The 15,573-nt window shown below is 42.6% G+C and overlaps 1 pseudogene; it reads left to right on the forward strand.

The window, feature by feature from the left end:
* The first annotated feature begins 3,851 nt into the window (after positions 1-3,851).
* Positions 3,852-5,134, forward strand: LOC118477046 (putative pectinesterase/pectinesterase inhibitor 38; annotated as a pseudogene).
* The last annotated feature ends 10,439 nt before the right edge of the window (positions 5,135-15,573 follow it).

Raw genomic sequence — 15,573 nt, forward strand, 5'->3', positions numbered from 1 at the left:
TGTCAAGTGGTTGGGCTTCCGCGTCCTAAACGCCACCGCCGAGGTGGCCGCGTACACGGCGGACATGTTCATCAATGCGAGCAAGTGGGTCCCTGAGCCTATCCAGTATGACCACACCCTCAGCGCGGCGCCGTCGCCGCGCGCCTGATAGTGCTCTGCTCGGCGTGCTTAATTTAGTACTGTACTACGCAGGCTGGCGTTCCGTTTCGAGATCCCACCACCTTATTACTATGACATTGTATGTCTCTAGTATCCATCCATGCATCATTGTATGAATTAAGGCATATTATGGCATGCATGACGTCGTATATATCGTGTATGCATGCATGTACCTGGACCTCTACCTCTATCTACCATTTCTCTGCTATTATTGTACGTACTCTCTCTGTATGTATGTCAATATTTATATATATATATATATACATATATAATATGTATCCTCAATCTATATAAATGGATTATATCTATCATTATTTCATATGAGCTAATACACACAAGTAATTGTTGATATAAGCTCTACACAAGTTGGTAATAGTACTGCTATATATAAGTAAGTCACCGGTCGGCTGACAAAATTTATACAATAACACAACTGTGCAAATAGATTTGAAAAAAAATATTTGCTAGTATGAATTTTGACTACATTGGTTGCTATGATTGGTCGCGGACACACAAATCGATCAGAATTCTTTTTGCAATGATAACATTTTAGTTTTATGCGGTGCATAGGACCCACAAAAAAAATCAAAGGCAACCTACAACGTTGTCTTCAAGAACGACGTGCTGCTATCAAAGCCAGGGGAAAAGAAAGGTGATGTACCAGCACTGCGAGTGATGGGAACAAAGGCAACCTTCTACAATTGCACCATCGAAGGCAGCTAGGGTGCTCTGTATGACCAGACGGGTCTGCACTACTTCAAGGCATGTGCCATCAAGGGAACCATAGACTTCATCTTCGGATCTGCCAAGTCATTTTATGAGGAATGCAAAATCGTTTCGGTGTTGAAGGAGGCGGTGGCATTGCCAATGGCGCCACCGGAGAAGGACCAGTCTAGAAATCCCATCAAAATTGCCCCAGGCAAGAGCAGGTTGGCATTCAAGACTTGCACAATCGAGGGGGAAGGAGAAAATAAACCCCACTATGCAGGCTTTGGTGTAAAGCAATCACCGTGCATCGTCATCTTCAACACACTCGAAAAAACTATATATATAGAATCCATAAATAAGAGACGAAAGAACCCATGCAGAAATCTTTTTAGTTTACTAAATCTTTCGGGGAAACTTTTTCTTTATTAAATCGTTTTGGGGGAACATTTTCCTTTACTAAATTACTAGGAGGTTGACATGAAGGGCCCTTCTTCCCTGATCCATTATTCTTGCCCCGCGCCGGCTTCTCGTCGTGGGCACATGCAGGCTTCTTCCTCGATCGGGCAGGGAGGGCCGGGACTATATATATGGGATGCTGCCGGTGTTAGCCAGCGAAGACGTGCACAATGGTAAGTGTGTAAGGTTAGGAGCCTGTAAGACCTCCACTGATCCCACACATTGGATGTTACCAAATACCCTTCCCACTAAACTTATGCAACACAAGAAACGAATTAAAGAGAGAAAGTATTGCACAATCCGGCAGCACCTCCCTTGAAAGAAGCATAACAAGGGGGGAACATGGAGTTCATACAGGATATAAAAGACAGATAATTCACGTAGTATAATCAAAATGCAAAAGTAGTAAAACACATTCATGACCAAATAAAAGGTTAGGTAACTCAGCCCACCCCAAAATTAGCTCAACTACCATGAAAGGCTAGAACATAATAATTCCCTAGACTTGACCGTCCCTGATTAACAACATTATTAAGCAGTGGTTCCTTTATTAAATGTGTAGTGGCCGTGCTGCTACAACCCTCCTTTTCCAAAGCAGAAATCAGGTGCCTGCATCAGACAATGCAAGAGTGAGATGACACATCTCAACAAGTAAACAGAGCAAACAACAATTGGACAATGTAAACCAACCATGCTTAAACAACCACGTAGTTCAAAACTTCTTCTTGAGTATTAATTTGCAGCAAATAATCAAGTAAGTAATTACTCAATGCCTAGATGAATCACAAGGTAAAGATCCACACTATCCACATCCACATAATAGATTCCACACCTCTCCCATGAATGCACATGGCTACAGATGCAGTAATGACTTCTGCCTTCATATCTCTAAGGATATGAAGCTGCATCATACCCCTTCTCGGGCAACATATGATGCTCATTGTACCGGTACGGTCGGAGCATAAGATCGCGACAAAACTTCAATGCAATGGATGATAAATGCATTATGCAAGACAACAACATGAATTCTTCCCAAATAAAATGTGCTAGACATATACTTCCACCGATTCCACTAAATAAACCACATGGGTACACGATCAAACCACAACCTCAACATATGTAATTAATAAAACATGAATAACTTAATATGATGGTACTCAATTGGAAATATGAATACGAGCACAAATAGCACAACATAAACAAGTATAAGGCTCGTCCATCGACAAACGGAATAACCATTACTGTTTTACTTGCCTTCAACGGAAGTTTGGGCAAATCCCTAAGTACGATTTGGAAGTCCACCACCTGTTTTGACACCCAACTTAGTGCACCAATTTCACATAAAAAGCCTCAAAAACAACGCCGCACCTACGCACAATCTCAGCGGTGCTGCTTAACAATTCCATAACTTTAAAATTAAGACAGCAGTGGTAACAAACAAAAACTCTAGAGGCATTTACATAAAATTCCCCACAAGTTTTGTATACAATTTATAATTAAATTCCAACATCTAATTAGCCCAAAACAGTCCACAAGATAAACCCTGTAATCTGTTTTTTTTTCTCTTCTGGACAGCGACATACCCGGATTCAAACATCGATACCTTTTAAAATATAATTCTAAATCAAGCGCATAAGTACTCATTGGAAAGATAAGACAAAGCCCTACATTGGAAAGATAAGAAATTCCCAGAAACTGCTAATACTACTGCTGTTCACCCACCTGAAAAATCTGTTTTTTTGGACAGCAACATACCCGAATTCAAACAACGATATCTCCTAAATTATAACTCCGAATCGAGCGCTTAAGTACTCGTTGGAAAGGTATGACAAAGATCTACATGATTATCCCACTAATTCCCACTAATTAATCCACGAAAATTCCCAGAAATCACTAGAACTACTGCTGCTCACCCACTCACAAAATTCCTGGACAGCACCTCTACCGATTCGCAAAGATAAACGCATAATCCAATTGATTGCAGCATAAAAACAACAAAAGTAAATCACAAATTCACCTTGGGTTCTTCCCTTCCTCCTTCCTTCTTTCTCCCTCCAATCTCCAATTGAGATCGCAGCCACATGACGAAGAACCACGCGGGAGGACTGCACCTTGGAGGGGGGAAAATGGGGGGGGGGGGCGGCTAGGGTTTTGGGTGGTGAGGGCTGCAAGGTTTGAGGAGGAAGAAGATGGTAGAGGCGGGAGGCAGCGTCCAAGAGGAAGGGGAGGGGAAGGGGGCGGCTGCAAAATCCCAAGGGGGAAAAGGGGGGGCGACTAGGGTTAGGGGAGGGTTAGTGGGCCGGATTGCGATTCACGGCCCAACTCGCTTGCACGACATCTCCCGACCAACCACTCTACTGTTATACTGGTGAATGTTTTCCACAAATTCCAAATCTCCAAAGCACAACACCCGAATGAGAGAAAAAACAAACAAAAAGAATAACCTCCAACTTCTCTTCCTTGCAAACCGGGTATCACAGAGCCAGTGTACCATCACATCAGATCAGATCGATCGCAGCTTATAGGGGATGGTAGGCGGTGTGAGGAGGTGCTGCCTAGGCCTGGCCATGGCGGTGGCCCTGCTGCTCGCTGTGCTGGTTGTCGTTGCAAGCGGCGGCCTGGAGACGAGGCAGAAGCTGCCTGCTGGCAGTGGCAACGACGAAGACCACGCAGCCGTTCTCAGCCGCCTGTCCAACGTCATTGATCCGCCAGGGAGCTGGCCTCCACGTGCGGATGCTATCGTAGTGAAGCGGTGCGGTGGCGTCGCTGCTCCGCCGCCTTGCTACACCAGCATCCAGGCAGCCCTGGATGACGCACCACAAGAAGCCAAGGAGGACATGTACATCGTGCATGTGCTCTCTGGCGTCTACGACAAGACCGTCAACATAACAAGAAGGAACGTGATGCTGATCGGCGATGGGGTCGGTGCCACCGTCATCATAGGGAACAAGAGCAATGCAACTGGCGTTCCCATGAACATGACGGTGATAGTGAGTGAGTAACTATGGCGATCGATATTTCACTGCAGTTGAGTTGTCATGCATGCATACTGTAAATCAGAACTATTAATTTGTTGTTGTTGCTGCAGATGCCTTGGGTCACGGCTTCATAGCACAGAACCTGACAATTAGAAACATGGCAGGGCCAGAAAGGAGGTAGGACGTGGCACTAAGGTCAAATTCAAACAAGTCGGTCGTCTACCGGTGCAGCATGGAAGGTCATGAGGACACCTTGTATGCGAAGAACGGGATCCAGTTCTACCTGCAGACCTTGATCTGGGGCACCGTGGACTTAATTTATGTTTGGCAATGCCCAGGCCATGTTCCAGAGCTGCCCACTGCTGGTGCGCCGCCCCCCGAAAGGCAAGCACAATGTGCTGACGGTGTAGGGCTGCAACAACGCCAGCCGCGAGTCTGACTTCTTGTTCCACATATGCACCATGGAAGCGGCGCCGGACGTGGACCTCGATGGCGTGGAGACCTACCTTGGCCGCCCCTATAGGAACTTCTCCCATGTCGCCTTCATCAAGAAGTCTCTCAGTCGTGTGTTCAGCCCCAACGGCTGGGTAGCGTGGAACATGAACAAGGTCGTCGAGGATACCACCTAGACTGTCGTCTACCTGGAATACGGCAACGACAGCGCCGTTGCCGACACGTCCAGCCACGTCAAGTGGCTGGGCTTTCGCGTCCTAAATGCCACCGCCGAGGCGGCCACGTACATGGCAGACACGTTCATCAACACGAGAAAGTGGGTCCCTGAGCCTATCCAGTACGACCACACCCTCAGCCCGGCGCCGCCGCCGCGCACCTGAAAGTGCTCCGCTCAGCGTGCTTAATTTAGTACTGTACTACGCAGGATGGCGTTCCGTTTTGAGATCCCACCACCTTATTACTACGGCATTGTATGTTTCTAGTATCCATCCATGCATCATTGTATGAAATAAGGCATATTATGGCATGCATGACGTCGTATATATCGTGTATGCATGCATGTACCTAGACCTCTACCTCTATCTACCATTTCTCTACCGTTATTGTACGTACTCTCTCTGTATGTCTATATATATATATATATATATATATATATATATATATATATATATATATATATATATTGATCGGAACGGGGGTGCCCGATCTTCCGTCAGGTGAAGGTAACTATCGATTTGGTGGAGATGTCACACAGACGATCCGGCTTGCAATCAACACGACTAGAACCCCGCAATCGCAGCACCACTTCTCCTCTGGTTATCAACCGTGCACTGCGCGATTGACCTCGCCATGAGGGCTAATTCCTGCCTGAGAATCAAAGACACAAGCAAGAACAAGAAAGAACACAATCCGGAATTTTGCGGATGGATGATTAAGATCACAAGTTGGGGTCTCACAAACCGATCGAGCGGCGAACTGTTCTTGACAGAATGACTTAAGCAAAACCCGAACCCTAATGTGGTGGCGGCTACTGATTATATGAGGGTTAGGATCGTGACTCCCTCCTTGGACACGCGCTAATTGTAACATCCTAGGTGTACTTAAGGCCTTAACTCCATAACATACACTTTTGCATTGTTATCACATGTGTTTAAGTGGAGGAAAAGGAGCACCAAAAACCTGGGAAACATGGGGATTAACTAAAGAAGGGTTTATGACAAGAGCATCACCCAAGCATTTATGCAATTATCCCCTTTGAGTAAGAAGGTCAAACCCTAGACCCCTTTTTGAGCCCTTAACTCCCAAATACTGAATAGATTAAGAGAAGATTAAGCAAATGCACAATTCATAACTTAAACTCCTAACCAAAGTTAAGTATACTATTTTGTCTACAAATTTCAGTGGGGAAACATTACAAAAAGGTCCATGAAAGACCCCAAATTAAATCATTAAGTAGAGAGCACACTAGAGCTCTCCACTTTTTCCCTAAGTCAACTTTTAACCTAATCTAATGATCAGATGTGTTCACTTAGTAGATGGCGCCAAAACCACTTGGTCTGAATACCAAAAAGGTGCCAAACCACCTAAGGCACCCACTGGAAAAATTTGAACCCAAGCCAAATTCGTTTGACAAGATTTGGCATCTCTTTTGTCGTGAGGTGGACAGTGGGACAAGTCAGTTTTGGCATCTGCAAATCTCCCTACCTAGGGCATATCTGCCATTGGAACTCACATACAAAAGACAGCCCTAGGTGCCAGGAGGAGGCCTGCGCCGGATTTTTGCCAAGATTCGCATGTTTGCGATCTCGACAAGCTTTTGAACAAGGGCAGAAGAACACTTCCATGTGTTCGACGCGCCCTGGACGCGCCAGAGCACGCCCAGCGCCCGACCCCGCGCGCCCCGCGCCGCGCCGAGCCACGCCCGTGTCCCCTGCCTGCGCCTGCGCCTATAAAGCCAGCCAAGGCTTCGATCGTACTCCCCCACGCGCTCTCGACCTCACCGGAGCACGAGACCACCGGAGTTTGCCCTGCACACGGCGTGCCAGCAGCCGCCCGAGCACTCGCCACCATAGACCAGCTAGCAGAGCCATTCCTAGCCCCATCCAACCCTCAGAGTAGACTCTACGTGCCTCGATGAAGCTCCCCGAGCGAGGAATTGGACTCTACCTCACCGGAGACGCCGGATCAAGGTCACCAGACTTCACCCGAGCGCCGGCGTACGTGGACCGAGTTCCACAGTGAGTTATTTTTCGATTCCTTGCACGAATCAACTCATTAGCACCCTGTGAAGCTTCTCGTGCCCTTGGACTGACCTGTATCGCCGTGGATAGGCCGGAGCACTCGCCGCAAACGAGCTCGCCCGCCTGCGCACGTGGACCGGCCGATTCCGACCATCACCAACGGCAAGCCATACCTCGACGTGGCTGCAGAGACTTCCCGGAGCCAACCCCGCCCTTCGCCGGACCTCCCTCGCCGCCAGTAAGCCGCGCCGCCCTAATTACTTCCGCGGGTACTGTTCAAAGGGGGGGAGGGGCCTCGAGGAAGAAGGAAAGAAAGTCAGGGGGGTTTTGATGTGTCAGCGACTCAAATGAATAGTGGCGCAAGGGTATAAGTTGAAGGATTGGTTTAGGAAAAGCCCAGGGTCCTCGGTGTAAACTGGTTTTTCAAGAAAACCTTTAAACATTTCTAAAATTAATACAAACAGAGCTTGTAAAATTCATAACTTCAGTTTTATTTAACCAAATGGGGTCAAACTAATTTTGTCTGGCTCTAAATAATGTGAACTATCTAGGAAAAATACAAAACCCCCTTAGTATTACAGAGGAATTTAAAGTTTGGAATTGAATAATGATTTGGCCAAAAGCTAAATAATAAAGGGAAAAACAGTTACACTGTTAGACTGAGGTTAAGAAAAATCAGAGAAGTACTTAACCACTCCTTACTCTGTTTAAAAATGATACACCCCTTAGTACACCAATTAAGGAAGGGATTGCCATTTAAACTCATTCTTGGCTCAAAGTTAAGGAAAATAGAAAAGGTAACTTAAAATGAGAACCAGGAGGCAACCATATTTTTGCTAGCTCACCTATTTAGTATAGTTCACTGTAATATTTTGTTAGACCCTTTGTCAGTACAAAAGAAAGGAAATATCTTTTATTTCATGAAAATAATGAAAACTTAGAAAAACCTTAGAAAAATAATCTTAAGGAGAACCCACCCCAAACCTTGGGATAACTAATAATATGTTATTATGAACCTAGGAAAAATGTAAGTTCTGTTGTTTGATATTTTTTCAAATAACAAGTTAGTTGTAAGTACCTTTTTGTCCTTAAACTTTAGAAAACCACAACTAAATATACAGTAGGTCTTTTTCTGTGATATTTAACATAGAGGCCTATTATCACCTATGGATATTAACAAAAATAAAAATTGGTACAAAAGCCTCACCCAAATTAGAGCTATAGTGTGAAGTGCCCTTTTACCCTTACTTTTGTTAATTTTGCACAAGGAGCATCTGAATTGATTTCCACCTAAGAATTTTAGGAGAACCCACAAATGTCAATATTTACTCACTATAGTTTTTTTCACATTTTTGGAAAATGTTAACTAACCCTCATAGTTCAAAATGCTTAATAAGAAGCACAATAAGAAGAAAAAGGGAAACTTTGGGAAAATTAGATGAAAGTACAAAACCCTTAAGAATATCCAAAAGAAACCCTGGAGGACCACTAAAGCTAATACTGTTTTACTATGCATTACCTTTCCAAATTTTAATATCACTTTTATGCATACATCTTACTCATTGCATTCGATAGATTGTAATCTCGCTGACGGGGAGTACATCCTCGTGCCGGAGCAAGGAGTTGCTCAGGAGGTAGCACCAGATCCAGAACCAGAGCCTGCCATTGAGGATCTGCCTGCCCCAGCTTTGGAAGGCAAGCCCCGGTTTTATGCATAACCGTTATATATGCTATTTTACTACACTTAATGTTTGTATGCTTGTACTGTGCACTTAAGTGTAGGAGTAGTCTGAAACCCTAGTTGCATGAACTCAGGATTCCTTTTTGAGATGGATACTAGTATGCTAGGTCGAGTAGCTGCTTTACTAATTAGGGATCTCGGTAGAAGTCGAGTGATTTTTCTAGCACTCGCGCGAGGTCAGGAATTGATTGTATCCATTTTTATATCGGAATGATGATGGTCTGTGGACAACGATCCATGGGGATGCGTTGTCTACGAGATAGAAATTGGAATAAGGATTAAGGTGTGGTACCGTGTGTCAAGCATTTGAACGTACTAAACACATACCGAGAAATATGGTAAATCGGTAAGCCTAGTACCTGAGTGAACCTGCCCGCGGACTTTACCCCTCAAGCGACCTGAGACGTGGTCTCCCATTCCGGTTATGGTGGTTACAAGTGCGGTCACTGCACGACGGCAGTCGGGGTCAGTGAGGCATTGTACGCCAAGGCGGTGAGCCTTAATCTATTGCCAGGGAATCGATGGGGACGGTTGATGTGTGTGGAGACGAAGTGCCTCGCCGCGTCGTGTGTTTAGGTTTACCTTGCAAGGTTTAAAAACTCGATTCGAATCGTCTGCTTCTCACAGCTAATGAGACTGCTTGATCCATGCTGCTACATTGAGTAACAAGTGGAAATGTGTTGATTTGGCAAAAGATGTTGATTGCTAAATTGCTTGATACCATGAATGATTAGATAGTACACATTTAGTCTTAAGAGAGTCACACTTAAACTTGAAAAGCTAAAACTTGATTTTAGACTCAGCTAGTGCTTTTGGCAAACCAAACCCCTCAGCCAAACAACTGCATGTCTAGAGGTAGAGGAGTAGACTCCTCACACCGGGTAAGTCTAGCTGAGTATTAGTATACTCAGCCTTGCTTGTGGCATAATTTTACAGGTTCTCTGGAGGACATGGTTGTTGGATTGACTTGGCCGTCCACCTTGCCACCGGGTTGGACAGTCGAGTGGGACCCTACCTCGGCTGAGAAGGAGCATGAGGAGTGATGGGACGGGCTTCCCCATCCCTCCATTTGTTTATCGTTAGTTTTATTCTGCTGCATTTCGAACAATGACCGCTACTTTGGCTAAAACTCTGATGATGTTGTAATAAATTTAATACTCCTTCATGTTGGTTTTATGCTTTATTGTATTTGCTCTATGCCTCACCATCGAGTGAGTACGTGGTACTTGATCCTGTTAGTGGCCTCGTCGGACTAGATCCGAGGGACTGACGTTTTATTCCTATTTAAGTGTGGTCTAGCCTTTAAGGTGAGACTTAGGCACTTAAGTCAGAATAATTCGGGGGGTTCCGCCACAGCTGGTATCAGAGCTTGTACCACCATAGAGGAATCAGTAAATCATAAATACCAGCCTTTTCAAAAGTAAAACTTGATAGAAACTGTGATACCCAGTTTGCAAAGAAGAGAAGTTGGAGTTTATTCTTTCCTTGTTTCTTTTTTCCTTCTTTCTTTCGGGTGGTACGCTTTTGGGGTTGGGAATTTTTGGGGAAGCATTCACCAGTAAAATAGTAGAATTTTGGTTAGACTCATGCGCTAGGGGGGGGGGGGTCGGGGGTTGACGTGTGAACGAGTTGGGCCGTGGTTCTTGATCCGGCCCACTAGTTCCCCTAACCCTAGCCGCCCCTCCCTTAATCCCTTGGGATTTTTTTCAGCCACCCCCTCCCCTTTTCTCTTGTGCAGCCACCCCCCCTCTCTCTAGGTTTGGAGGACGCCCCTCTCACTCCTCCACCCATTTGCAGCCGCCACCCCACCTCCCCCATCAAACCCTAGCCGCCCCCTCCTCAAGCCCTTCTCTCCAAGGTGCCATTCCTTTCCCGCTCGGATCTACGTCGCGTTGGTGCATGTCTCCAATTGGATTTTGGTGGAGGGAAGAAGAAGGGAGGAAAGGGGGAGGATTCAAGGTGATTTTGAGATTGTATCTTGTTTAATTGTGTTGTAATCAAATTGATTATATGTTTACCTATCCGAATCGGTAGAGGTGCTGTCCTGAAATTTTGTGGGTGGGCGAACAGCAGTAGTTCTAGAGATTTCTGGGAACTTTTCGTGGGTAATTAGTGGGGATCAGTGGGTGAATCATGTAGAGCTTTGTCATACCTTTCCAACGGGTACTTATGCGCTCGATTCGGAGTTATAATTTAGGAGATATCGTTGTTTGAATCCGGTTATGTTGCTGTCCAAAAAAACAGATTTTTCAGGTGGGTGAACAGCAGTAGTATTAGCAGTTTCTGGGCATTTTTCGTGGGTAATTAGTGTTAACCAGTATGATAATAATGTAGGGCTTTGTCTTATCTTTCCAATGAGTACTTATGCGCTTGATTTGGAATTATATTTTAAAAGATATCGCTGTTTGAATCCGGGTATGTCGCTGTCCAAAAGACAAAAAAACAGATTACAGGGTTCATCTTGTGGACTGTTTTAGGCTAATTAGATGTCGGAAATTAATTATAAATTGTGTACAAAACTTGTGGGGAATTTTATGTAGATTCCTCTGGAGTTTTTGTTTGTTACCACTGCTGTCATAATTTTAAAGTTATGAAATTATTAAGCACCCCCGCTGCAGTTTGGTGGGTGTGGGGAGAGATGTAACCCGCGGCGGGGTTTGAGTTTGTGCGTAGGTGCGGCGTCACTTATGAGCCTGATTATGTGAAATTGGTGCACTAAGTTGTGTGTCAAAAACAGGTGGTGGACTTCCGGATCGTACTTAGGGATTTGCCCGAACTTCCGGTAAAGGCAAGTAAATATAGTGGTGGTTGCTACCGTTTGGTTTGCATCCTATTCCCTGTCATTGAGTATGCATAAGTTTTAATTATGTTAATCATTGAATTCTATGATAAAGTTTATTTGTTTGGAAGTATTAAGTCTCAATTGTCTAATATTGTGGATGATCATAATTTGTTAATGATATATGTGGTTGATTCCCATCTTGTATGAAGTTGAAGTATCTTTTTGAATCACGTTATATGAAGTGTTGTAGGCATGACATGCACATCGCATCATCCATCTTGCATTTTGAAGTTATGTCGTGATCTTATGGTCCGACCGTACAGGTACATTTTTAGCATCGTACGTTGCCCGAGGAGGGGTACGATGCGGCTTCATATCCTTAGAGGTATGAAGGCAGAAGTCATCCTTGCATTTGCAGACATTTGCACTCATGAGGTATATATATATGAAGTGTGACATTACTATGTTACTATTGTGGTTTCTACCTGCGAGGTGTGGTGACTAGGTGTGTTGTACGTTGTATATGTGCTGCACCTTCGTAATAAGAAGGTTGTGGAATCAAGTGGTGGTAAAACAATGTTCTTATGTGGTTAAAGAGTTTGAAATTATTTTACTTGTTGAGATGTGTCATCTCACTCTTGCATTACTCAATGCAGGTACTTGATACATGTTGGGAATGAGGGGAGTAGCAGCACGTCCACTTTCACTCTCACAATAGCGCTGCCGAGGTGCAGCCATGATTTAATTAGAAATTTATTGTCAAAGGAAGTTTGTTTTTTTAACTAGTCGTGCGCACTAGTTAATTCAGTTCATGTCATATGTTTAACTTCTCTTTGCTAGCCGATTAATAATACTTAGTATGTTTTTGTCATGATATATGTTTATACACTGTTGCCCCCTCGTTTATGCAATTTTGCAAAGGGGATGCTGCCGAAATTTTATATATAGATGGCAGAAGTGTTGTTTAGTAGCATTCCGGGGTGTTTGTGGACCCTCGGGGTGTTACAGTTGGTATCAGAGGATAGGCTTTAGATTCTACGCAATTTGAAGATAAATTTGACACGCTTGCACATATAGGAAGGGTATGGGTTCGTATATCTTTCATATTAGTATTTTATTGTATAGATGACTAAAATGTTCTTATTCCAAATCCCTTTATGGTTTGATGGGGTATGTCGTTAACGACGTAATGCTTGATATGATATGTTACTTCTATCTAATATTGGTTTCTTGATGTGGTTGTTATTTAAGTTATTATTCAAGTGAAGCTACTAATGTACTTGTTTTATATTCATATCGTCATGATGTTTTTTGGATGCAATGTTTTCAAATCTCTGAGCTATTACTATCATATATTTCTATATGCTTGACTGTGGATGTTTTTTTCCAAAAGGATTCTTGGGTTCTAGTACTTGTAGGACCGATTGTTTATTGAGCTTGTGTATAGTGGGTCTAATCCGACTTGGTGTAGTGTGAAAACACTATATAATGTAGTTTTATGGTGTTGTTGAGTTTGATTGACTGTTGGGTTACAACCCAACTTATCAATGTAATATTTCCGTGGGTGCAATGCTTTGCGCCTCATCTTTTTTTGGCTAGTATGGCTACTTGCTAACTTGATCTTAGTATAAAATTGGTTTGTCTCTATAGAGCAAAGGCAACATTGTAATGTCTATGAAATCTTGAGACTGGTAGAACTCAAGTGAATTTGTAAGATGACGTAGATTGATAAGTCCAACCATGTTTACCTGATGGGTTTTCTTATTATGTGCAACCTTATTTTTGAAAAATAAATAGGGTGGTTTCAAGTGGATTTTATGTCGTGCATGTTTTCCTTCTACGGCTTGTTTCAATAGCCATAAAGGCTATGCATAATTTTTAGTTGTTGCAGGCTAGTCATGTGGACGATATTGACAATCCGTTTTATATTTTTTTTATTTGCCAACGTTGTATGGTAGTTTGATTTTTTTTATGATCAGTTTCTCTATGCATGCTTGTTGAATCATTATTTAGACCGCTTTATCTTAAACGAAGTCAATGCTTAACTGGGAGTTGCTTATGTTTGTTAGTCATCTATCTCTTTAATGATGGGGTTGTTGCATCGGATTGAGATTTTTTTTTATGAATGATGGTTTGATAGATCAGGTATGTCTACTACTTTGAATGCATCCTGTGATATCACGAGGTACAAATTGTTCAAGTGCAGTAATAGTAGGTTTTGTTGTATGTGAGGTTAATCAAGGTAGTTTGGTTATGTGGATTGTCTTATTGAAGTCCAATTACTACTGTTGAGCATAGTATCGTGTTATTATTTTAGTATTGAAAGTAATATTTATGAAGCTTTTGCATGAGTCTGTGTCAAGAAGTATATTAGTTTTCTTGTTGTTATCCCTCCATTGCTTTATGAGTATTGTAAATTTTATCTCTTTTGAGAGGAGAAAAAGACGTTATATGATGTGAGCACCATTTGCTTCACGTCAACAGAATAGTTGTGGAGAGCTCTAGTAGTGGGATTCTAGTGTAATAACAACCATGTTTTATAGTGCTAGAGACGGGTATGCCAGTTGTTTCATACATTGTCGATACATGGATGTTTGACCTTAGTGGCATTAACAAACGAGGTTGTTGAATCCGTTGATTGTTGTGCTTAGTGTTCTAACCTATTAGGTAAAGTGTTGTTTAATGGCTTTGGGGAGTTGCATCCCCATTTGGTAGTGGAAAATCCTAGTGTTGATTGCACCTGCCAATGCCTTGGGTTTTATTTTATATTGTTTTTTTATGGGTAAGGTGTTGTTTGGTTTTGGGAGTCATCTTAACTTAGTTGGAGGCTGAATCAGGCTTCACTTATCTAGAATGTTTTGTAGTAGGTTTCTTCATCTTTGCATAGGATGCTTAATCACCCAGTTTGGTCTAAACATTTGAGAGTTATGGGTTTCCTATAGCAGCCTTAATTTTGTATGGAAGTATAGACATTGAAGACGGTAAATTTTGGTCTTTGCTGGATTATGAAAGTTTTAGTAATTTCATGATCTTTCCAAAGAGTATTGGTTTGTAATTTTCATTGCATATAATTGGAGTTAGGCTACTCTAAAGTTGTTGCACCGTTGTGTCTGAACTTTAGGTGTCGTTAAAACCACCAATAAATCGACCGCGTTTTGATAGTTTCAGAGCCCAAATTTGGGAATTCTCTTTAACCCAAACTTTTAGTTTTTCTCAGTATCTTTTAATGGGTATTTACTTGTAATTGTCTGTTAAATAGATTGGGTGACGTGGTTGTCCGGATATAAGTCGAATCTCCAATGTGCAGTATCTCGGGCTGAGTTTAGCTGTAGGTCATGTAGATTTGAGGGCTATAAAGATAAATTTGGGTGCAAGTTTATTGCAAAAGTCGTGGACAATTTCCAAACTTTTCCAACGCGTGATCGTTGTAGTTTTAAGTTGAGTATAGCAGGAGTTATAGGATTTTGAATTTTAGTTGTCCATTGTTTCTATCATATCAGTTTTGCAACAAAGCAGTTTGCATTGTTTTATCGGTTTGGAAACCAATTCCGAGACACTCATTATAATAAAAGTTTTAGGGAATGTTATAATCTTTCCAATGAGTTTATATTTGCAAAATTTTGTTAGATGCAGAGAGTTATGAGGTTTTGAATTTATGGGTCATGCTCCGTCAGGTTCTGGTGGCAGATCTTGTATGTCGCCTTACAAGTCAAATTAAAAATGGGAGATAAAATAAAACCTTGTTTATCCTTTGAATACAAAAGTTGTAGATCATGAAGTTTAGATGATTTTACAATATTTCTTTGTTATCATTGCTTTTATAGTGAAAGAGGTAGAAACAGAATGAACATTTTTGTTGTTGATTGTCAATTTTCTATTTAGGGATATTTCCATGGAAGTTTGGGTTATAGTGAGCTCTTTCGCAATCCATGTTAATTACGTTGTATGGTGGGAGGGAATAGACGTAGTGGTTGTGATAGTTATCTTGTTTATGTATATGCGGAGCGTGGGCTGAAACATAGAGATAGCGAGGGACATTTGAATAGGCCAGTACGT

Source organism: Zea mays, chromosome 4, assembly GCF_902167145.1.
Source record: "Zea mays cultivar B73 chromosome 4, Zm-B73-REFERENCE-NAM-5.0, whole genome shotgun sequence".
NCBI lineage: Eukaryota > Viridiplantae > Streptophyta > Magnoliopsida > Poales > Poaceae > Zea > Zea mays.